The following is a 25,673-nucleotide window of genomic DNA, read 5'->3' as shown; positions in this document are numbered from 1 at the left end:
CCAGTTAGTGGCACTCTTTAAATTCATAGTAAGTGCACCCTTACTAGCTGTTATGCATGATTCTGCCACCATTTCTAACAAAATATCTTCCACTAGTTCTCTGCTCCTCAGATGTGTCACTCCAAAACAATGTTTGCTCCTCATTAAAAATTTGCAAAGCCAACTGAGACTCAATCCACCACACCAGCAGTCCAAACCAAACCGAGAAGAGACTGGAAATCTGATTCTGGCTACTCACCCCACTTAAGGGTTTTGGTGCTGCATTCCACACAATCTGCTAGCACTGGAGAAGATTTGCTGAGAGACCTGTTAGGAGGCAATATGGCAATCCAACCATGTGGGCATGAGGTCCTGTGTTGCTGTTACAGGGTTGTTGTAAACAAAAAACCTATAAAACCAATCAATTTCAGTTTGTTCAGTCATGCAGCTGAAGAGGTACTTGTGCCACCTGACCAGTGTAATTAGGACCTGTGGTTCTGGTCTATCTTCAAGGAATAAAAAAGGTTTTTATAACCAGATGGGACTCTAAACAAAGAAATTGGCCATGGATGCTGGGTTATTGGCCATCACAGTTGTCTGCTGTGACATGGAATGACCGGTACAAGAAGTTAAAACAATCCAGATTGTTTGGGAAGTGAGGATGATTCAGTATTATAAGAGCCCCAGGCAAAAATATAACAGAAATCTGGTTATAACCAAGGCCGTTTTACACTCAAAGCTCTGAGCTAGCTGCTGTTTGAATTTTAAAAATCAGCAATTTAAAGTACATTCCATTTTAAAATGCCTCCACATAAAGGATACTTTTCCTTAACAATAGAATTCAACTTAAAATTTTCAGCTCTATTTAGTAATTGCCAGTTCCATTAAGTTTCAACACCAGAGTTTCAAAAGTACTGCACTTACTCCTTTAATATATCATGACAGAGTTGATTTTCTTCGTTGAAAATGCGAGAGAATAAACCAGAATTTTTTGCTTTTATGGGAAATATGCACATATTTGCGAAGCCCTTCCATGTAGTCTAATGGCAAAGACATCAAAAAGTCAATTTCAGGCAGCTATTTTATGAAATCAGGAAGTTGTGCTAAAGGAAAAACAATGCATTAAGCCAAGAAAATATGTAAACTTTTATTTTAACAGTAACTTAAACATTTACATTACATTTCTAATTAGAACTGTGTTTGGGAACATTCACCAGAACCTGGTATATGCACAATGTTACCCAGGGACAATTCACAGCCACCCAAAAATGCTCAGACTGTTAAGTATCAAGATCATTTTATCTGGTTGATCAATAGGCACTGGCTTTGCCAGATTAACCAGCAGTGTGAAAATAAAAATGGAAAATAGGAAAAAGTTGATAAGTGTTTGTGCTGGTTTGAAAGGACTTGTGTACCCTGGAAAGCCATGTTTTAATCCTAATCAATCTGTGGGAACAACCATTCCATCCAATCCGTATTCAGTGCTATAGGTTGGAAACTTGATTAGGTTATTTCCATGGAGATGCGACTCAATCAATTGTGGGTATTAAATTTGATTTGATAGAGATGTGTCTCCACCCATTCTATTTAGGTCTTGATTAGTTTACCGGGATCCAATAAAAGAGGAGGCATTTTGAGAATGAGGAGAGAGACGCAGAACCACAACAGAAGGATGAGAGAACCACAGAGTCCACCAGCCTTCTTCACCTTTGGAGGTGAAGAAGAACGCTGCTGGGGAGCTTCATGAAACAAGAAGCCTGGAGAGGAAGCTAGCAGACATGGCCAATATTTACCACATGCCTGTCCAGTTGAGCAAGAGACCCTGAATTTCATTGGCTTTCTGGAACCAAGGTATCATTCCCTTAGATTGGACATTTCTATAGCTTTAATTGGGACATTTTTATAAAGTTGCTTTAATTTGGAGATTTTCACAGGCTTAGAACTATAAACTTGTAACTTATTCAATTCCCCTTTTTAAAAACCATTCTGTTTCTGGTATATTGCATTCTAGCAGTTAGCAGACTAGAACAGTGCTGGATAAATCTGGACCATTAGCTCCCCAGGAATCACTCAGGGCTATTGTTTTAGTTTGCTAAAGTGGACAGAATGCAATATACCAGAACTGGATGGCTTTTATAAAGGAGATTTATTAAGTTACAGCTTTACAGTTCTAAAGCCATGGAAATGTTCAAGTTAAGGAATCCACAAGAAGTTACCTTCACTCAGAAAAGGTTGATGCTGTCTAGAACACCTCTGTCAGTTAGAAAGACACTTGGATGGCATCTATGGGTTGGGTCTCTTGTTTCTGGTTCTGTTGCTTCCAGCTTCTGATTCTAAGCATCTGTGGACTTTTATTTAGCTTCTCTGGGGCAAAACTGGGTTCTGGCTTGGTTAGCATCTCTTGGGAAGGCAAATGGTGATGTCTGTTGAGCTCTGTATCCCCAAATGTCTGTGTCTAGGAATCTGCTTTCTCAGTCAGCACTTCAAGCATCTCCTATTGCTACATTTATGTCAGCTCTGGAGCACCTCCAAAATGTCTCTCCTTTTAAAGGACTCCAGTAACCTAATCAAGACCCACCTTGAATAGGTAGAGTCAGATTTCCACCTAATCAAAAGGTCACACCCACAATTAAGTGGATTACATCTCTGTGGAAACAATCTAATCAAAGTTCCACCCACAATTGGGTGTGTCACATCTCTGTGAAACAATCCAATCAAAAATGTCCTACCTAATCAATAGGTCTGACCCCCACAAGCTTGGATCAGGAAAAGAATATGGCTTTTCTGGGGTACATAACAGTTTCAAACTAGCACAATCATCAAACTATTATTTGAGGAAAACTCTTCATATTCCCACTGTGCTGTATGGAGTTTGGAGAAAATACCAGCTTACCTGGGCAGAAAGTAAGAAGAAGAAAACAAAAAGGTGTAGACTTGTAACAAAATATGTCCAGAAATAAAGGAAAGAACAAAGAGGGGGAATATAAGTGAAATATATATACCTCGATTATGATATATTCTAGCATGGGACTCAGGTAATATTTTGTGGTCATTTGTGCTTCCTAAGAGAATATCTTTACTTCTTGGAGAACATAAAGAATATGAAAAGTTTTGATGTACATGAAAAATATGTTAAAACCACTGAACCCTCCCACTTGTTTATGAAGGCCACATTCTTCTCTTACTAAACTATTTCCCTAACTTGGCTTAAGAAAAACTACTCCAAGAGCCCTATCTGGAAAACTCCTGTCCCAGAGGTCAGAGGTTATACAAAAAAGAAAACCTTTAACCTAAAGTAACCTTATTACATCCTACCCCTCAAATATCCCCCCACTCATCTGCTAAGGACACAGTTTTTTGATCATGCAACATATGAATTAGCATGTTAATCAACTGCACATGGCACCCCAGCTCCTCCCAAGGCCCATATCATCTCACCCCACTGCCTGCTTCATATCACTCCATTCTCCAAAAACACCTCTATACAAACCCCATTTTAAACCTGTACTTCTTCAGCATGGAGAAACTGATTTGAACTTGCTCCTGTCTCTTTATTTGGTGGGCTTGCAGTAAACTCTCTCTTTTCTCAAAATCTTGATGTCACAGCATTAATTTCTGTGTGCATTGGACAAAGAACCCTCTGCTCAGCCACAATTCAGTGACCTTGAAGAACAGTAAAGATCCCTACTGCTTGTCTGATGTCCTGCTGCCCCTACAGGTCGGGAGCTTCTGGTTGCTGACCCTAAGCAGCCACCTAGACCTGTTCGTCCAGAGTCTGGTCAATCAGAATTACCTCCTCCTCTTACAGTATTGCAGAGCCTTCGATGCAATTCCATACTGGGAGAAGAAATGGTTCCAGGAACAGACAGCTTCTGGGTGAGTAACTTTGTATAAGCACCTATCCTCTACTCAAGGCTGGACTGTTAAGATCTTGGGCTCTTATCCCACTCTAGCTCTTGGTCTGGTCTGCCTTAATGGGGATTAATTCCCCATCTGGAATTGGGAACAAGCTTCAAGATATATGAATATCTAGTCACAATAAGTATTCACAATTTCTGATTCTAGTTCTGGGTAAATTTATAAGGTTTAGAAATTAGGAGATCTAATCCAGCAAGATCTTTTTGTCTGTGTCAAATAATTATAACCATGGTAAATGTTAATAAAATATCTGACTGTACTACTTTAAAATGCATTTGAATAATTGGACTGCTTTACGAAGAATCAATGAAAAAGAAGAAAATTACACTCTTTTGTGCTGGTTTGAAAGGATATATGTGTCCTTGTGAAAAGCCATGTTTTAATCAAAATCCCATTTGTAAAGGCAGAATAATCCCTAGTCAATACTGTATGTAATTAGATCATCTCTCTGGAGATGTAACCCAATCAAGAGTGGTTGTTAAGCTGAATTAGGGGATATGTGTCTCCACCCACTTAGGTGGGTCTTGATTGGTTTACTGAAGGCCAAAAAAGAAGAAACATTCTGGAGAATGAACAATTTATAGAGAGCAGAGCAGAACGATAGCCATGAGAAGTGGAGTCCACCAGCCAGTGACCTTTGGAGATGAAGAAGGAAAACGCCTCCTGGGGAGCTTCATGAAACCGGAAGCCAGGACAGAAAGCTAGCAGATGATGCCATATTCGCCATGTGCCTTTCCAGCTGAGAGAGAAACCCTGAACCTCATTGGCCTTCTTGAACCAAGGTATCGTTCCCTGGATGCCTTTGATAGGACATTTCTATAGACTTGTTTTAACTGGGACATTTTCTCAGCCTTAGAACTGTAAACTAGCAACTTATTAAATTCCCCTTTTTAAAAGCCGTTCCGTTTTTGGTATATTCCATTCCTGCAGCATACAAGCTAGAACGTCTTCAGAATTGTTTTGCCACAATATGAATTAGATTTTGGGAACAATGGCCAGAAAATGGGTCTCTTAATCATAATATATATTACAATTAGACTTGTACTGTTAAAGGGAAGAAAAATTATTCTATATACGCAATCCTGTAGGTCTGTATACTGAAAGAAGAATATGAAAAAGAGATGTAAAATCACAATGCAGAGGGAGGAAGCCCAATCAAGGAAGAGTAAAGCTGGAGAGTCAAAATCAACTGAAGCCCTGGCTAAGTCTGTATTATCAGAGTCCAATCCCGAGGATGATCTTTTCCATTTGCACCTAATATTTCTCTCTGTTCCTCCACTCCCTTATGTGGGAAAACAGAGGGAAGGTGATTCATTCCCCTCCCTAGGATGACTCAGCTATAAACTGTCCTTTACCATCTAGAGAGGAAGGAATGGTCTCTCTATCCATGCTCCTTAAAATATTCAATTCTGTCATGGAAATACCCAATACCAAACAGGAAAATGTCTGCTCAAACAATTCCCTGCCAGACTAAATGATCAGAAGTTTCAAAGAAGATTCATTTATCTACATTCTACTTTCTCCACCTCGGTTTTTTTTATATCTGGAAAAATAGCATGCCTTCATATAGAGACGATCTTAAGGGAACAGAGAATCCATTTATTTATCTATTTGTTTGTTTGTTTATTTGCTACTCATTATCCTACCTGGGTAGATATCCTGGCCCTTTTAAACACCATTCTAACACCTAAGGAACCCAAAAGGGTCCTTGTAAAAGCTGATAAAATGCATGAGTTGTGGCCTAATAACCCAATTCATACAGCAGCTGCTCTAGCTAACCCCATGGCAGAGCAAAAAGGAGACCCAAGTGAAAATGTATGTATTATAGTAGGAATGCAGGAGGGAGCTCCAATGCCTGAAAGTTTAAAGAATGCAGGAGGTACAAGGGCCAAAAGAAAATCCATGTACCTTCCCTGAAAGTGTTTGAGGCTTATAGGCAATACATTTACTTAGATCCAAAACACCCAGAAAACATGAAACTAGTTAAAATTACCTTTATTAGTCAAAAATGCTCCAAATATAAGAAAGAAATTGCAAAAACTAGGAGGGATGCTAGGAATGCCTATGTCTCAGCTGGATGAGAGCCTTCAAGGTCTACAAAAATGGAGGCCAGTTCCAGGAGAAGCAAATGAAATGCCAAGCTGCCCTACTGGGAGCCGCCATTAGCCATGACCTGTCTGCACCGAGAAGAACAGGAACCCCCAAGAGTGCAGGTGGACACCAGTGGGTAAGACCACCAAAAGAGCCCCCACCCTCTAGGGCCACAGCAGAGTGTCTACGTAAAGAGGAAGATCCCTGGGAGAATGAATGTCCAAATCATCTAAAAGAGGGATATTCTACAGTGATTCAAATGCCCCAACTTGCAGAAAGCAAGAGTGATCAGGATTGACAGGGCCCTGGGGCACCTTTCAATCCAACTTCACACATCCACATCCCTGCAAGAACCCCCAGGTACCTGTGTTGGTGGAAAAGAAGTTTATAAACTTTCTAAATGACACTTGAGCAACTTATTGTGCTTTGAATGAGAAACAGGGCTGTCCGTCTCCAAAACCTGTGGCTATTACTGGACTTTCTGGAGCCCTAACTCACAAGTCTTTCCTGCAGCACTCCAGTGCCAGCTAGAGGACACCCATCTAAAATACAGCTTTCTATATGCCGGCATGTCCAACACCATTGCCAGAGTGGGACTTGCTAAGTAAAATGAATGCCCAGGAAAGCTTTATCTTGGAAACAGTCAACATTGAAGTTCCTCCTGATCAAGAGTGTAACTCCAAACTGCCTTGTGGCTTTCAGGAAAGGAACTTAGCTGCGAGCCCCAGACGACATCCCCAAAAGTGAAGCCCTGAAGCATAGGCTGTCGCTTTGCCTGCGAGGGCCAAAGTACCTCTACTCATCAAGGTAAAAATTCGGCCTAATGTGAAAATTCCTCATCAGAAATAATACCCTTTACAGAGGAAGGTGAGGGAAGGTATAGAGCCAGTAATTAATTATTTTCTCCAGCATCTGCTAATTCAATCTTGCTGGACCCCATACAAAACCCTCTTTCTACCTGTTCACAAGCTGGTACTAACAAGTATCAATTTGTACACGACTTAGGGCAATTAATCTAATAGTAAGAGGCATTTATCCCACAGTATCTAACCCTTACACTTTACTTACCACCTTAACTGGGGACCACTGCTCATTCACTGTGCTGGACCTCAAAATGCCTTTTATTGTATGCCACTAAGTTCAGCATCCCAGGAGCAATTTGCTTTTGAATGGGAAGATCCCAAAATTGATATAAAGCAACAGTATGACTGGACAGTGCTCCCTCAAGGATTTAAAAACGCCCTACACTGTTTGGGGAAACCTTGGTTTCTGAGGGATCTCCAGCTTCAATACAAGGCTTTTATGCAATATGCAGATGACATCTTAATGCCAGCACATCTGAGAAAGCTTCAGATGTGAACACTGCCCTACCCTAAACTTTCTGGTAGACCGTGGATACACGGTATCTAACAAAAAGTTCCAAATGTCACAACTTACCACAAAATATCTAAGATTTGAGTTATCAAAAGAACAGAAGAACTTGTTACTGGACAAGAGAAAAGCTTTGGCCAGAATAGCTGAAGCAAGAGATAGCTCTGAGGGTTTCTTGGAATGGCAGGATTCTGTTGGATTTAGAGTCCAAATTTTGGACTCTTAGCCAAACTGTACGAGGCCCTAAAAGTAGGAGAGAATGAAATCTAGACTGGACTGCTGAATACCCACAGAGCATTCTATGCCATAAAAAAACACCTGTAACAGTTCCAGCCCTACAGCTCCCAGACATCAAAAACTTTTGACCTGTTTATTCCTGAATGACAAGGGATAAGCTTGAGGGTTCTAACTCTGAATCTTAGCAGCACCTGGTAGCTGGTTGCCTTATTTTTCCAAACAGCTGGATGCAGGGCAGGTCACGGAGGCTCAGCAAGCAGAGTTCTCGCCTACCATGCCAGAGACCCGGGCTCGATTCCTGGTGCCTGCCCATGGAAAAGAAAACAAACAAACAAAAAAGATACCAAGCGGCTGGACCCAGTAACACAAGAATGGCCAGTATGACTCCAGGCAGTCATACTACCTCTGATTTGCAACAAAACTCTGAAAAGTTCACTTTGGGGCACCCCACTACTGTTCATACTCTTTACTGTGTGTTACTCCTCCTAGAACAGAAGAGGAGTGTGGGTTTACCCTTGGGAGACGAGGCAAATATCAAGCCAGGCTATTATATAATCCAAATGTAAAGCTAAAGGCAGTCTTTTCCTTAAACCTGGCCACATTGCTTCCCAGTGCTCAGGAAGAACCTATCCATGACTATATACAAATAATTGAAGAGGTTTATTCTAGCTATCCTGACCTCATGGGCCAACCCCTAAAGAATCCAGACCTGGTAATGTTTACCAAAGGGAGTAGCTTCATGAGTCAAGGACTCCCAAATGCTGAGTATGCCATAGTAACTCTACAAGCAGCTCTCGAGGCTAAAGTCCTTTTTCTAGGTATGTCCACTCAGTAAGCAGAATTTATAGCCCTAACCAGAGCCTTACACTTAGGAGACAAAAAAAAGCCACCATATACAGTGACTCCAAGTATGCCTTTTCACTGGTCCATGCACATGGGGCCGTCTGTAAGGAAAGGGGCCTATTGACATCAGGGATAAAGCAAATAAAACACCCATTATGCTGCCACAGAACTTCACAGTTATTCACTGTCCAGGACATTAGGATACTGACAGTCTATTAGCAAAGGGAAACAAGCTTGTTGACCAAGGAGTTAAATGGGCAGCGAAAACTCAAAACCCAGAGGTTATTGCAGTCCTGATACCCAGTCTAGACTTAGAACACTTTAAGCCACATTGCTCCTCAGAAGACTTATGCAGGGCTGAAGAATCAGGATTCCCAGGTGGGTTCTCTAACCCCCAGGAATGGCAAGACAAACCATTTTGGGTAACCCAAGAAAGTTGGCTTTATAATGAGGAAAGAATATTAATAGTGCCAGCACATTTAATGAAGACTATTATTGCTCACCTGAATCAAGGAACTCACTATGAAAAGGACGCAATGTTTCAACGGTTGTGAAAGTTTTTAGTGGGCCCAAACATGCAGAAAACTATTCAGAAGGTGACACAAGAATGTCTCATTTTTTGCCAAACAAAACCCAAGGACAGATCCTCCTCCTCCCTAAAGGAAATCTAAGCAAGTGGAATGAAACCAGGAGAAGACTGACAAATAGATTTTGTCATGCCAAAAGCCTGAGGAAATTATAAGTACTAGCTTGTATTTGTAGATACCTTCTCTGGATAGGTTGAAGATTTTCCTTGCAGAACTTTAGCCCCCAGAAGAAGTTAAAGTATTATTAAAAGAAATTATTCCTTGATTTGATCTGCCATACTACATTTAAAGTGACATTTATTGCTAAAATAACTGAGGAAGTTTTTGGCACCTTAGGAATTTGTTGGAAATTGTATGTATCATGGAAATTACAGTATTCAGGAAAAATTGAAAAAATGAACCAGAAATGATATATGAATGCATTATATGAAGTAGAAATATTAGGAAGACCATCCATTGAAAGCTCACACCACCCAGATCAAAACTTCTCACCTCCAAGTTATAGCTGTGAACCTATCACAGATATAAAACTACTTCTTAAGAAGAAATCCTTCTGCCTGATGGGTGGGACCACTTCACTTGCAGCTTACAATATTATAGCCGTACTTCAGTTCCTTGTTCCTTCAATAACCCCATTCATTATGATCTACTGCTTTTGCTCTTCACTATCTTCATTATCTTCATATATGACTAAATGGGCTCCTAATGGTAATGCTTTTCTTCGATGGGCATGCTCCTATGCCATCTTATGATTAAATCCAATTGCTGTGTATGTGGTCAACTCCCACTTTCCAGTGTTCTGGTCTACCCTACCTATCTCTTCTGGCACTAAACTAAGGCCCAGGTTTCCCCAGGGTGGCTGAGACAATGTACCTTGGGCTACTGTGGACTCAAGAGACTACTTGTAGCATTCTTCCCCCTTCTACTGATTTACCTTATTAAAAGCTAGATGTCTCTCACCCCTTCAGGGAAAGGACTGGGCAGCCATAAAAAATTTAAAGAAAAACAAGACCAATCAATGATCCTTAGAACTACAGACCTAACTAATGTTGACCCAAATGATTGGCCCATTGATATGAATGCCCTGGACATAGGGTCGATTCTTTCTATAACATAACTGACAAAATGACCAGACAATGTGCAAAACAATCACTTAAGGATGAAACTTAACTGTTAGGGACAAAGAAGGATACATGGAACTCTGGGATGGCAAGATATGGATAACCCCCGTGTATGGCCACTTAAACCAAATGGCCCTCCTTTTTTTGAAACATATAGACTATTCCAAGGAGCAGTATCCTTATAATACCTTCAAAATGGGCTGATTGTCTCCAGAACAGTGTCATAAAACTACTATATGGTGAGAAAGTGACCAGCTTGAAATTGATTGGTCAAGATGTCCTGGTACTTATTGGATAGCTCCAAATGGAATCCAGTGGAAATGCGGCACTAATCTATAACCCAGGTTTCTCCAGGGTGGCTGGGATGATGTACCTTGGGCTACCGTGGACCCAAGGGACTAGTTGTAATATTCCTCCCCCTTCTACTGATTTACCCTTATTGAAAGCCAGATGGGCATGAGCAGGCTTCCATTGGTGTGACAATCTTGCAGGCCTAATTTATTCCATCAATAAGCACTGAAGATGTCATCAGTCACATCGAAGCCCTTAATAAATTTACTAACAAGTCCTAATTGATAGTTTCTATTGTATTTCCCTGTTAAACACAGAGGTCACCCTCATGTGTAAAGCTGCACTCCAAAACCAAATCGCCCTAGCTATACTCACTGCCACCCAGAGTGGTACTTGTGCTATAATCAAAACTGAATGTTTTGCTTTCATTCCTGAGGAGTCTGCTAATGTTACAATCATATTATTTCCTATAAAAATCAGATTAATGCTATGGAAATAAGCTCTCCTCCATTTCATTTGTTTAGTTGACTCCCCTTGGGAATCAGGTCTTTGTTCAGAACCATATTACAATCAGGATTATCAGTCCTTATTCTAATTATTATCAGTATTCTCCTCTTTAAACTGTTTTCATATTTTACCCCAACTCTGCTAGAACAGGATGACCAACAAAGTAATGATGATGGCTTAGCCGAATGATCCCAGAAACAGAGATGCCTTGCAACTCCAAGCTAAGCAGTTACAATCTTCAACCCATTACCTACATCCTGAAACAGCAGGAAGCAGTTTAAGCAGCTGTCACCCTTATTCCTCATGTTTGAGGAATGTAATGTATTATAATTATATGCCACCAGGTATATAATTGCTTAATTTCAAATACTGAAAACTGTGAAGTCAGATAGCCAAAATGGATTTCATTTATTCTAATCCATTTATATAGCTAACATATTTATAATTTTAAAACATATCTGCAAATGATTATTTGTGAGACGATCAATTTTCAAATGTTATTGACATATTTCTGTTTATATTACTTTTAAATGTCCATAATTAACATGAAAGTAAAATTTTAATTTTCCCTTTGTAATATAATAATACTCATAGAAAATTATGAATTAGCTCTGGGGCTTTTCTTTTATTTGTGAGTGTTCTAAATGTAATATAAATATATATATATGCACAGACATACACACACATATATGTATACATACAAATGACAGAATTATTTAAACCATTTACTTGACAATAGTATGAATTGTCTAATTTCAGAAATAATTATAATTGAATGACCTAACTGCATCAATACATGCATTTTATACCAAGTGCTATTTTTAAAGCCAGATGATCAAGTCTCAAGTTATATAACCATCCACAGCCATCATCTTACTTATGCTGTTCTTACAAGATAGAATATTCCCAAATTTTCCTTAATAACCATGCTAACAGGCTTTAAAATAATCTCTTCCCAAATATTTTCTTTTCTTTTTTTGTCTCATGTGGGCAGGCACCTGGAAATGAACCCGGGTCTCCGACATGGCAGGCGTGAACTCTGCCACTGAGCCACTGTGGCCCCGCCCTAAAATATATTTTCTACAAATGACTGAATGTATTAACATGATTTAGAAATTATGTTCATATGTTTTTATCAGAGATATTAATTCTTTAATATAGAAGGTAAAGCAAACAAAACCACAGTTACTAACATGAAGCGCACTATTTAATAACCAAAGTGAAAATAAAAATATTTTGAATGCAATCCATGTTTAAAATGTTATTTTAGCCATCTCATTGTTAACAGGATAATATAGCTTTAAAATTGAACTGAGATAAATGTTCTTGTCAATTAAAAAGACCTTTAGAGATTTTTCAACCAATGGGGGGAAAAAAGGAGGGAAGAAGGAGTCACTGCCCCTCTCAAACAAAAATGAATTATGTAAACATAGATTACAGACTGTGGGGGAAATATAGGAAAGATATCTCTGACTTTTCTCAGCTTGCCAGGTCTGTGTCTCTCCTATCATCAGCTGCATGCTCAAAGCACCTTACAAATCATAATAAGATAACAGACTAAATGTCATTTATGATTCATAATTATGTGTCCTATTATTTATTTGATATCCTTTCTCAGTCAGATATATATGTATATATAGACAGGCATGTACACTGTAAATATATATTATGTGTATATATTATATTATATAGGAAAGAAAAATAGTTGTATCAGTTACCATGCTAATATTAAGGAACATTGCCAAAAGTGTCAGGGAAAAATGTGCATGCATGTCTGTGTGTGTGTGTGTATATTCATGTTCGGAGTGCGGTAAATAACAGAACATAAGCTTTTCATTTGATCTTCCTGGTGAAAGGCTTTGTAGGGTAATTCTTCACGTGAAAACTAGCCACAACTTAAGCATTTTAATGCTCACTAACAACAGATATAAGATTTGCACTACTGTTTAAATCATTCATATATATATATATATATGCATACAAACACATTTGATAAATTAAGGAAGAAAGAAGTTAACATTAGTTTGAACTAGTTCCACTATCTGCAAGTCACTAGTGAGGAGCAGAGTGTTTTCATCAGTCATTATGGGTCAGCTCTCAATGATTAAAAACTCCAGAGCTTCTCAAGGGTATAATTTCCTGGTTCTCCACCTGCACACTTCCCTGCGGACTTCATCACCCTTGACTCTAACCAAATTCTGGAAAGGCAAGTTAATTCTAATTGAGAAGCAGAATTTAATGCATGCAAATGGAAGCTGGTTATGTGGATAACCAGATAAAATTAGCATAAGATTTTATCAAAAATATAAGTGAAAAATGTTTGCTGCACTGTCTCATATTATGTAATATTAACTGATTCCAAAATAATTATGTTTGTTGAGAAACAATAGAAATATGTCCCTAAGTTTTTACACTGGGTATCGTCACTAAACCAATACCTCAATTTGATGTTTGAATGCTTTGGGGTCAATAAAACCCCAAATGATTTGAATCAACCACCCATCCCCTACTTATTTAAACCTTGAATTTTTCAAAGGAAATTTAATTTGTGTAGTCTGATACATTTACACAACTCATCAAAACAGTAGGGTAGAAGTTATTTGATGTTAATTAATGAAAGGCTCCTTTATAAAAATGCTTGAAATCTGTACTTTTCAGAAAGAGTGTCTTCGAGATTAATCAACTCCATCTTTCTCTGAATTTTTAGTTAATTCAAAACCCAGAATATTTGTAGTTTCTAAGGGTACTGAATTTTCATTGACATGTTCTTTCTTTCTCAATCACAGCCAGATCATAGAGCTTTCCTCTCTTGGTGCTTGTAATTCCACCGAGATGTCTCCATAATTGCAAACAGTGCACTGCAGTTGTTCTGAGACAAAACAGTCCTTTATGATTAAGGAACTTACAGAACAATAGGTTGAAATGATCTTCATAGACTTTTTATTTCCTGCTCAATGAATGGTGCTAACATTAGAAATAAATGGAATAGAATGTAGTTACACTAGAAACTTTAAAAACAAGTGTGGAAAAATAACTAAAACTTTTGCTTGAAACCAATCTGGAAATGAGAAATATTAGCAGATTATTTTTGTTCTAGATTCCATCACAGAGTTTTGTTTGGCTGCTGTGGTTAAATTAGGCAGGATTCAGTATTCTTACTATGTTGTCTGTACATACATAACATAAAATGACAAACATAAAACTAGTTTCTTTGAAAAAACATTTAAAACAACATCTGCTTGCAAAAATTATATCTCATTTAATGATAATTTGGGAGTGCTAATTTCTGCATAGTTGAAGTTATAATCTTGGGGAATAAATGGATCATTGTTTGGGCCATATGTGGAATAAAAATAATGATATCAATGAGATAAATTTTGGGGAGTTTTGGTATGATCCAAATCTGGTCTGATTGAAATCCTTTAGGATTAGACTTCTTAAATTTTGGCACACTGAAGGAAATGTTAATAAAATCATGTTCACAATCATTGCTCCAGAAAAAGTATAATGGAGACTTTTAAGATGACAAACTGATGTTAGACTAGGTTGGTTTAAACCCCTGCTCTTCTGCTGAATACTCATCATCTTGGGCAAGTCATTTAACTCTTTTTTTAACACAGCTTTTAATCTAATCACAGAGGTGTGCATTCCTCACCACAATCAATTTGAGAATATTCTCATTACTCAAAAAGAAAATCTCATACCCCTTATACTCTCCTACTGACACTTACGATTGTTATAGTACCTTTGTTACAATTGATGCAAGGATATTACAATATTACTGTTAATTATAGCCTATAATTTGCATTAGTTGCATTTTCCCCATATACAACCCTATTATTAACACCTGCTATTAGTGACATACATTTGTTCTAGTTCATGGAAGAATATTGTTATGTTTGCACCATTAACCACAGTCATCATCCGTGACAAGGTTCACTGTTACACAATCCCATGTTTTATCCTCTAGCATTCCTTCTAATGACGTACATGACCCTAAACTTTCTCTTTCAACCATACTCACACACGTAATTCAGCATTGTTTGTTACCCTTACAGTAATGTGCTACCATCACCTCTATTCATTTCCAAACATTCACACACAAACTTATAAAAAACTCTGTCCTCTTTTTATCTCCTGGTAACTTAAACTCCAGATTTTAGTTCCAAAACTTTCTCATTATAATTAATTCATTTTAATGAAGCAGTACAATATTTGCCCTTTTGTGACCAGCTTATTTCACTCAACCTAACATCCTCAAGGTTCATCCGTGTTGTCACATGCATCAGGACTTCATTTTCTCTTACAGCTGAATAATATTTCATTGAACCTACACACCACATTTTGTATATCTGTTCGTCAGTTGATGGACACTTGGGCTGTTTACATCTTTTGGCAACTGTGACTAGCTGCTATGAGTATTGGTGTGCAAATGCCTGTGCATGCCCTGGCTTTCAGTTCTTCTGAGTATACACTCATAGGCGGATGGTCAGATCATACGGCAATTCTATACGTAGCTTCCTGAGGAACCACCAAGTTGTCTTCCACAGAGGCTGCACCATTCTACAGTCTCACCAGCAGTGAATAAAGTGTTCCTATTTTTCCATATCCTCTCCAAAACCTGTAGTTTTGTTTTGATTTTTTTGATACTTGCCATTCTAGTAAATGTGAAATGCTATTGCATTGTGGTTTTGTATTGGTTCACCTATACGATCTCAATGAACTTCAATTTTCTGTTTCATTTCCTATTTGTAGTCATAACGGAGACTTGAAAAAAAGCATACAAGTTACAATCATTAAAATTAAACAACACATTTAGCCATCTAAGTAGCTATTCTGAGATCAGGAGGAATTCATGTGATCATTAAAGGGAAAATCCAATTAGAATGGCTGATTTCAACAGAAAACTAATGTCTTGAAATCCCATTTATGTTCAGAATCTTCTATAGTCTATACTCACATGTTATATAAGTGTGATAAAGTTATTAAATCCTGGGTTACTTTAGTATATATATTAGGTTAATGAATGTAAAGAATAATCAAAGTATTTTTAAAACAAAGTAAATTGACGAATATTTAACCTTTGGGCTAAAATATAGTATTTGAATTCTTGACATTTCAAGTTTCCCTAAATCTGGCCTTACCTTGTCCTTCTAAATTCATCTACCATCACAACCTAAACAGTTGCAGTCACCTCATTGCCCCTTGAGCTAAAGCCTACTATTTCCCCCAACTGTAACATTGTTTCTGTGGACAATCTATCCAAATTCAGATTTACAGTTCTGTTCTATCACCCTTTAGCATCTTCCCTATTTATCTTCACCATTATTTAATTTCTAGAGAACATATTAAAGAAGGTACCATTTAAGAATTAACTGCATGCCTGCTTTGTTAATGTTTCAAACATACCTCTTTAACCTATACCTCAATTTTAAGCTTGTAACATTTAGGGACCATATACTAACTTTGCTTTTTAGTAAGCAATTTTCTCTCTGGAGTGGGCAAACATATCATTAATACTGATAACTCCTTTTGAGTAATAAAAGGATGGACATTTTTGCATATTTTAATAACTTCCATGAAGGCATTTAACATTACATATGAGAATGATTAGGAATTTATAATCCATGAAATTGCTCATTATTCTTGCTGATCATGTATGTGCCATATGCAATTTTAAACATATTTTATAATAATGAAAATAATAATAATGGTAATGATAATAACAACCAACATGTACACATGTATTTATTGCTTAGTATATGCCAGGCACTGTTCTAACCACATTACTTTATGTATTAACTAATGTAATCCTCATTTCACCTTTTAAAATAGTTATTATAATTTTCTCAGTTTTGCAGATGAGAAAACTAAAGCTACAGGAGCCTAACTAATTCATTCTAAATCCCAAAGAATTAGAGATCAACAATTCAATCACAACACACCTTACTGAACATCTGCTATCTAACAGAAATTCTGTTAAGTGGCTTATTTTACTTTTTAAATATCACATTCACTAGTTTAAGTATCACTACATTTCATTCATAGCCAAGAGATAACTTGCATGATTTGTAAAATATCATACCACTAAAATCTTCTGATTCAAGATAAAAAGTTCTATTCTTAGTGGTATTTTTTATGAATAATAATCTATGATATTATTCAGTATTATTCTTTCACCTGGTTTGTTTGGTAATCAAATTGTGCTTATAGTTATTGGGGTATTTAACTTTATAATCTATTGAAACTTAAATCTTCTGCAGGAGGCAAGGCGAGATAATCCAGTAGGCAATTTTTAGCAAATGCTTAGGACTACAAGGAAATCAAGGGCTTTTGAAAATATTTTGATGTGTTATCCCAATATAGCCATGCACCAGTTATAAGTGAACCTTTTTAATTGGGCATCCTTACAATTAGTTTATTTTTAGTATTTGTATACTGGTATCAATTGCCTTGGTTCTTCACTCCTCCTTATATCTACACTCTTTGCTTTTTGACTTTTCAGATTCTTCTACTGAAGGGGAAGAGTATATATTCCTTTTTCTTGGCTTACAATTTAACAATGAGGCTTACTTTGGTTAAGAAAATAAGGCATACCATTAGTATGCCAGCTCTGAGCCTAGGCCTTAGGAGCCCTTGCATGTTTCACCACTCCTTGTACCCTTGCCATCTCTTTAAAAAGAATATGCCCGGGCTAGCCTGCTGGTCCCAGGAGTAGCAGCAGAGGCAGATGGAGCCAAACCAAAGTTTTCACACAGAGCCTGGTCTAGATCATCTGAGCTCCAGCTGACCCCCAAAGTACTTGAGAAAGGCCAGCTGAGATTAACAGAGCCAGACAGCTGTGCCAAACTTAGATCAGCTGACTCTCAGCTGTCTGTATAAACACATAAATAAATATTTAATGTAGTAAATTGCTGAAATTTTGTGGGAGCTTGTTAAACAGCATTATGAGGGTCAATGGTACTGTTTTTATTGAAAATCATAGAATAGGATATAGATGTACTGCCATAACCTTTTCATTGTTTATAGGTATGAGGAATCTTATCTGATGCTTTAGGATGATAAAGAGGATTGTGAAATTTGAAGGTCTTTATGGGTGTGTTTGCTTTGTGTGTGTGTGTGTGCTTGGTTTGGTTTGGTTTCATTTTCTTCAGGAAAAGAAAAATTTTTTTTGACACTGTTGAGAAAATAAGAAGGTAAACATAAAGGACAGTGTATCGAGGTAAGGATGGCATGAGGTGAGAGGTGTCATTTTCAGTAACATCTGTCTTTCTATTCAACCTTCAACTTAGTTCCCCTCTTCCTGTGAAGGCCTCCCTGCCATCTGAAATCTGGGTTAATTTTCCCTCTGTTGTAATTTTATCGTACTTTTTCTCCTGCAGCAGAGTCTCTGTGCTTCTTTATTTGTCTGTACACTGTTCTAGACTGCGATGTCTTTGAGGGAAAGTAGCACCATTGTCTTGTTCACCACAGTTTCTCCAACACTAAATCCAATTCCTGTCATACAGATGGTCCTCAATAAACATTTTTTAATGTGACATAAGATGGATGAGAATTTAAAAAATATTTATTCTGTAATTTTCCCTTTGGTAAGAAAAAAGCTCTATTTTAGATACCTTTGTTTCATGGCATGAAAAAGATTTTCTTCTTTCCAAAGAGGTTATCTTTCATTATTATTATAAGAGTAAAAGAGACATAAAGTAACAAAGTTTCAAAAATGTAGCTGAAAAAAATGAAAAGTAAAAGTTTCTCTTCCATACCTGCAGTCCTTTTTCTGGACAAAACCATGTTGAACCATTTCTAGTTTTTCCTTCATTGTAATCACTTCAATAATTCTGAGTAGTATGCTTATATCATCCTTTTTAAAAAATCAATTTAGATGTTATCAATAGTTTCACCAAAATAAAAAGGATGTATTTTATTACCTTTCACAGCTCCCTCCCCTCTCTTACAAAATGTATGCAGATACTTTCTAACTTTTTGTCTTTTTACTATTTATAACCTTAAATAATGCCTACAGAGGTCTATTTCTTGATCGATTACTTCAGATAATATTTCTGGCTCCCTAGTAAGTAGGATATAATGACAGATTGCAGCACTTCTAGAAAGTAAAAGTTACATTGATATTAAAGGTGAAAGTCAGACTTTTTGAAATGTAGAGCCTCAGAAGAAAGTGGATTCCAATTAGCAACTGGTAAAGTTAAGGAGATCATGCGTTCATGATGATGCAGTAAAACTACATAACACTTTGTGTAAACAAGAGAAAATGAAGACAATTAGAAATTCCAGGGAAAAAAAAGTATATAGTAAACACATGGACCAGATATGAGCTAAACTAAGATGTCACATAATTTAAGCAATCAACAGATTACATTTCTATTAAATGTGCATCACCAAATAAACATACACCTGTTATAAATATTTTATAATTATAATAATCTGAACTTCGTTTTTTTATCTCCAATGTTCAGAATCATTTCATAGATTTGTGTGGTGGTTTGGCGCTGTGTACCCCAGAAAATAGATTCTTAAACTTAATCCACTTCTGGGTTCATGAACCCATTGTGAATAGGACCTTTCCACAGTATTCCTTCAGTCAGAGTACAGGCAACCTGACTCAGGATGCGTCTTAATCCTTTTACTGAAGACCTCTAGGGAAGGCTACGTACAGAGAGAGAGAGGGGGCAGAAGTAGCAGCCAGAAGCTGAAATTCAGTGCAACCTGGAAGAGTAAGGAGAAGCTAGGAGAGGTTGCTGTGTACACGGCCATGCTACAGAAAAACCAAGGACTCGGGCTCGCTACCAGCCAGCCCCAGGGGGCCACAATCTTCTGGAGAAATCATTGCCTTATGATGCCTTGATTTTTGGACTTCTTATAGTCTCACACTGTAAACCAATAATTTTCCATTGTTTAAGACAACCCATTGTATGGTGCTTGTTTTGGTACCTAGGAAGTGAAAATAATCCATGAAGCATAGAAAGGGACTCCAGTTACAAGAGAAGGGCTAATTATAATAAAGATAAAGGTAGTGCTCCCACAAAAACAGGTAGGAAAGAGAAGAGTCAATGATAAAAATAACTACTTTTAGAAAAAGAGATATTCTAGAGTAAAGATTTGGACTTAAAATAAAATTGAATGTAGCAGCCACATATTTTAATACTTCTGATTTTTAAAAAATTTCTTCAAAAGTTATTTAAGGAGATTATAATCAGGTATGACTTCCATGCTCCTAAATTATTTCCATTTGTGACAGTTAGTAATTTTGGGCTAATTCATCAGAATAATTTTCATGGTTTCATGCCATTGTCAAACAAATGAATTTTTTCCAGGAAAATTAGACCTCCCTATTTTTAATTAGGAATCCAAATTAAAAATATCCTACATGCTATTTTACGATACCAGTATCACCAGTATCCACTCATATATATATATTTCAAATATATATATTTATGTTTATATGGTGGTTATTTCAATCATATTAAATAGTATGCTTATATCTTATATATCTATATATATAATTTATAAATGTTACTATGTAGTCTGAATATCAATGTATATATAGCTACAAAATAAACAACTACAATCAGAAATATATTAAAATATTGCCAGATAACGATCATTTTGAAAATAGAGTAGGAGAGACTTGATTTTCAGCTTTGTAAAATTTTAATGATAGCAAGTAGTTGGTTTTTGGTTACCTGTCTTGTGAGATCGATGCAAATAATCAAAGAGTTCATTAAGCTATCATTGATGGGTGGGTAATGGTGGTGCAATGGCAGAGGTCTCGCCTGCCATTCTGGAGACCTGAGTTCAATTCCTGGTGTCTGCCCATGCCAAAAAAAAAAAAACAAAACAAAAAATCCTATCATTGATGTATTAGGAAAGTGCACTAATATTCATATTCATCCTGCATATTATGATGTTAGATGACTAGGACCACCCAACGAATACATAAACATACAACGTGTGAGAAGGGAACAGGTGCCTGTAGACCTGATATAGTTTCAGCATCCAAAACTTCATAAACATTTTGAAAACTTACATTCTTTTAATAATACTCTTTGCAAGGGAATGCATTCCTTTTATGAGGATTAAAACTTGAAAATTAGTCCATGTCATGGATTATTCCATTAAAATTAATTCTAAATCTGGATCTTAAACAGCATAGTATAGTGGAGAGTTTAATGGCTGAAGTGAGAGCCCCAAGTTTCTGTACACAACAATTCCTAGACCTTAATAATCTCATCTCCAAAACCAAAGCATTGATTAGCTACTCCCTGAGATCTCTTTAAAAAATCAAACATTCCATTGTTTTTAAAGAATGAGAAGACAGATGAGTGATGTCATCTGGCCTCAGTTTTTCCCTTTGAAGGTCCAAGGGAGATATTTCCTCTTTCAGTACTTTCTTTGTTCCTTGTGACCTCAAAGTCTTTGAGGAATTAAAAAACTAACTTCTCTGTAGAAAAGAAATTGAACATCCAAATATTAAATGAACTTCAAATGTTATTTCAAGTTATAAATCATGTGATTTGGAGTAACAGCAGAAGAAACTAAATAATTTTAGAAAACCATTCTATAAGATATAGAGTTGATATACTCTATTTTGTTGCTTAGTAATCATTAAGAAATTAAGTATATATTCTGCTTTGTGTTTTAGCATTTTGAAGTTTAGCATTGGCTTGATCTTATTTATGAGTATTTCTCATTATTCTTTTAGGCAGGTACATCTAAAGAAATATAAACCCAAACTACAAAATTTTGAAAACCAAGGAATGTTTTATAAATAAAGCCTCCATTTTTACTGTTGAAAGAGATAAAAAAAGAAAATGCCCAAAAGATTATATGCTTTTCAGAGTCACACAGCACGTAACTAGAATTGTTCTCCTCTGACCCCAATTTTAGTACATGCAATTTTAGGAGCATAAACATGTAAATTCCACAATCCCAAGAGGAAATATTTTCAGAAACCATTACTCTTCCTTTTAAATTGAAAAATATAAGATATAAGTCTGAGAAAGCCCAAACTTTAAATGCCCCAGTGCAACTGAAATTTTTTGCAGAAATTTTTCATTTGTAAACATTTCATTTTATATAAACTGATTCCTGCAGCAGGAATAGATGTGAAACAGAGAGAAAGGACATTGAATTTTTTGTAACAGATTTATTGAAATATAATTCACATACCTTAAAAGTCGCCCTTTTAAAGTATACAATTCTGTAGTCTTTTTTAATTAAACAGTAACTGGTAAACTACAAAATTGCACCCTGATTTTAAAATACTGCAAATACAGACAGAAAAGAGAAAGAAAATAGAACTTTGGATAAACTTTTGCATTAAGGAGATTCCCAGATACTGATACAAGTTTTATGTTCTTTAGAGAAATTGGGCAATTCCAGATAAAAGAGTTGACTATCTCAAAGCCATAATATAAATGAGAAGACACTCATGATGCAACAATAATATATAAAACTCTATATAAAGAAGTATTCCAATTTTGTGAATTAAAAATCTATATAAAGAAATATTCCAATTTTGTGAATTCAGAAACTGAAAGATTTGTGCTAGAAAATTAATAAAACCAAACTCTGAGTTTTAAGAGCTTAATTACTTTTAATTTTTTATTTCTGATTTTCTATATATTCTACCTCTATTTAGTTTTCTTAAATAATCAGAAAAAAAAAAACGGTAAACATACACAGGTCTTTTCAATATTGCCAAACAAAATAAAACAGAAACATGTTTTCTTGGCTTTCTTTATCCTTCTGTTCTCCACTGCCAAGTTTTTCAATAACTGAGTTGCATAGTACAGAATAAATTTTGCCTTGCTCAAAAAGCTGCAATGGCTACTGTTAGATTACAGATTGTAGAAAAAATTGAAGGGTCATCGTCCTCATAATCTAATGTCAATTTCATTTTTCCAAATTTATTTCCCAATTGTTCCTCTAGTGATTCAGTTCTTGGCTCTAGCCAATTTCGTCTTTGTCCTCTGAACAAATCAAATGAACTCTTCAAGTAAATATTTGTTCAGATTACCCTCCAGCCTACTCTTTGCAACCAATTTATCTAAGTTCTATTCTTCACTTTTGCTTCAAGATCAAACCTCATCTCTTCCATCCTTATCTGAATATGTCCATGTAGGATTCTCTCTTTCCTCATCCTCTATACTATTTGTTTCTGTAAACTTCTCTTTTGGCACTAAACCATGTATAATTTTGCGCCGTTGCCTGTTGCGTGTTTAGTGAATATGCCCTTTCTTCCATTAGACTATTTGTAATTAAAGTTTGAATTCATTCTGTTCAGTGCTACCAGTTTTTTTCCATATAGAGATGCTCAATAAGAACTTAATAATTTTAATTTAAAGATGCTTAATAAGAACTAGTGAATTCATAAAAGAAAGTATAAGTTAATTTCAAAGGTATCATAACTAGTACTCGGGGAGAAAAAGAAAATACCATACTGGGGAAGGAAAAAAACAAACAAACCTATGCTTCCAGGCAGATGACAAGCATTAAAAAAGCCTTCTGCAGAAAGGTGGTTACATCTAATTAGATGATATTTACCAGTGAAAAATACCAGTGAGCACCCTAGAACTGAATTTAAAGCCAGAGTTAGTTGAAGGAAAGAAAAATGATTTGGGAAGAGAGGTAGGAGTTACAGGTGGGGAGAACTATTAACTCTGCTAATCAATTAGTAGAGCTCTGCTAATCAATTAGCAAGAACAATTTGGCAATTAATGGAGGTGCTAGGAGAAGGCTGTTAGTGTGAGGGAGGCTCAGTAATAACTTCCAGATCCCTGGGATGCTGAGTAAGAAATCCAATATCCCCCTAAACTGGGGACAAAATTTATTTTGAAGTTTGAGTGAAGCTCAGCCCGTATTTGGGAACAAGTAAAGACAGTTGTCCTTTCAGCAGTGTACAGATATGAAGTATATTTGAGGAAACTTCCGTCTGTCAAGTTTTAGATGGACATCTCTATCTTGTCTCTGCATTCTGTAGAGAACATGTTTTGTTTTGCCTCACTCCCTGATATTTGTACCTTCAGTGGAAAGATACAGGAACTGAAAACAGTCGAAAGTGATTCATTCTTAGAGAAACATCCTAAAAAGTTATGCCTATAATCTTTTCCTAGATCATGATATTTTTCCAGATCCCTATTGTTCCTAATATAGACTATTTAGCTTTTCCTCTGATTCTATAAAATGTTCACATCCTTCCAATGCACCCCTTTCTGTGAAGGTGACTAGAGTTACACTGATTTCCTGAAACAATGTCATTAACTCATGTGTAATCCTAATACACAATGTCCAATAATGCCCATTAATATCAGCATTCAGAATTGTACCCACTAAAACACATATAACTAGAAAAGACCACTAAGTTTGTCAAAGGCCACTTTGTAATTTTGAATGCAGCAAAAAAAGCAAACATTGACTTAAAGTACCAGATATCCTTGGACAACCATATATTGCTTTCATCACATAAGTTTCTTTTATATTCATCTCCCTCTTGCTTAAAAGCTTTGCATATAGTGACGCTTCAATGACTCTTTATTGACTGGGTATGTATTTTCCAGGACTACTTCACTTTTCATTGAACCCAACCGCAATTTAGGCTTCTGAGAATGTAAGTTATGTAGGGACCTTCACGTTAAAAAGTGTCCTCCTTCCACAGAAGGCCTACAGATATATTCTCAAAACGAAATGTCAACTCCATTTTTTTTTTAAAAAAGGAAAATTATAAGTAAAGTGCTAAAAACAATTTAAAAATTGATTGTCAAAAAGATTAGCCAGCCAGGTAAAGACTTTGGTCCCAAAGTCAATATATTTATGCTTGTTCACCTGAAAAGTGATAGGAAATGCCAGTGATACGGGTCTCACACACTCCAGTGGGCATCTCCTCCACACGCGCACGCACTCTCCTGCCTTCAGTTCTGCAGTTTAAGAACAGGGAACGGTTAGTAGCAACACTCTGGCTGCTATTAATTGCCATGCCCAGGGAAAGAGGCAATTTATCAGATAACTGGGTCCCAAGCCATACAGGGCCTTAGAGATTAAAATGATCACCTTGAATTGCACTCAGAAGCTAAAAGGCAATCAGCACAGACGGCAGAGCACAGGTGTAACATGCTTCATGCAGCCAATCTATTTAAGCAAGCGGACCACAGTATTTTCAGGGTCTGAAGCTTCCGAGTGGTCTCTTAAGTGTTGTTCCACACGAAGCTTGGAGCTGGAATTGAATACAAATTTTTCACGAGTTTGAGGATTTCTCCTAGAAGAAATGATTTTTAAAGAGAAAACAAATGAAAAATCCTATGAAATAGACTCCAGAGAATTTACTAAAATCAAAGAGCGTCAGAAAAATATAATGTGTGCTATTAAACCGATGATCAAGGGAGAGTTTTGAAATACTATGTCCAATGTGTCTGTAAGTTTTCATAATATTCACACTCCCTTTTCAAACTGGAGAAATCACAGGAGACATTAAGTGTACTATGTCCACCTGCAGTTCATCCTCGCTTTTTTAAGGTAGGAAATACTATTTACTATCACAATTGAAGTCAGAGCTAAACAAACTCATTTAATAATGGAAGCTTGTGGGAAGGCTTCCGCGAGGGCATAGGGTCATTCTAATATGCAGAGGTCAGTGTAAGAATCACATTGGATAAACACAAAAGAATGGCTCACGGTTTAAGTAGCAGGTTCGACATTTTGAGGCTCCTTTGGACAT

At 36.6% G+C, this 25,673-nt stretch overlaps 1 pseudogene; it reads left to right on the top strand.

The window, feature by feature from the left end:
* Nucleotides 1-6,549: 6,549 nt before the first annotated feature.
* The window catches only part of LOC143668575 (E3 ubiquitin-protein ligase makorin-1 pseudogene), a 41,980-nt pseudogene continuing 22,856 nt past the window's right edge, over nucleotides 6,550-25,673 (top strand).

This window comes from Tamandua tetradactyla, chromosome 24 (genome assembly GCF_023851605.1).
Source record: "Tamandua tetradactyla isolate mTamTet1 chromosome 24, mTamTet1.pri, whole genome shotgun sequence".
Classification (NCBI taxonomy): domain Eukaryota; kingdom Metazoa; phylum Chordata; class Mammalia; order Pilosa; family Myrmecophagidae; genus Tamandua; species Tamandua tetradactyla.
This window is presented reverse-complemented; position numbering and strand designations above follow the sequence as displayed.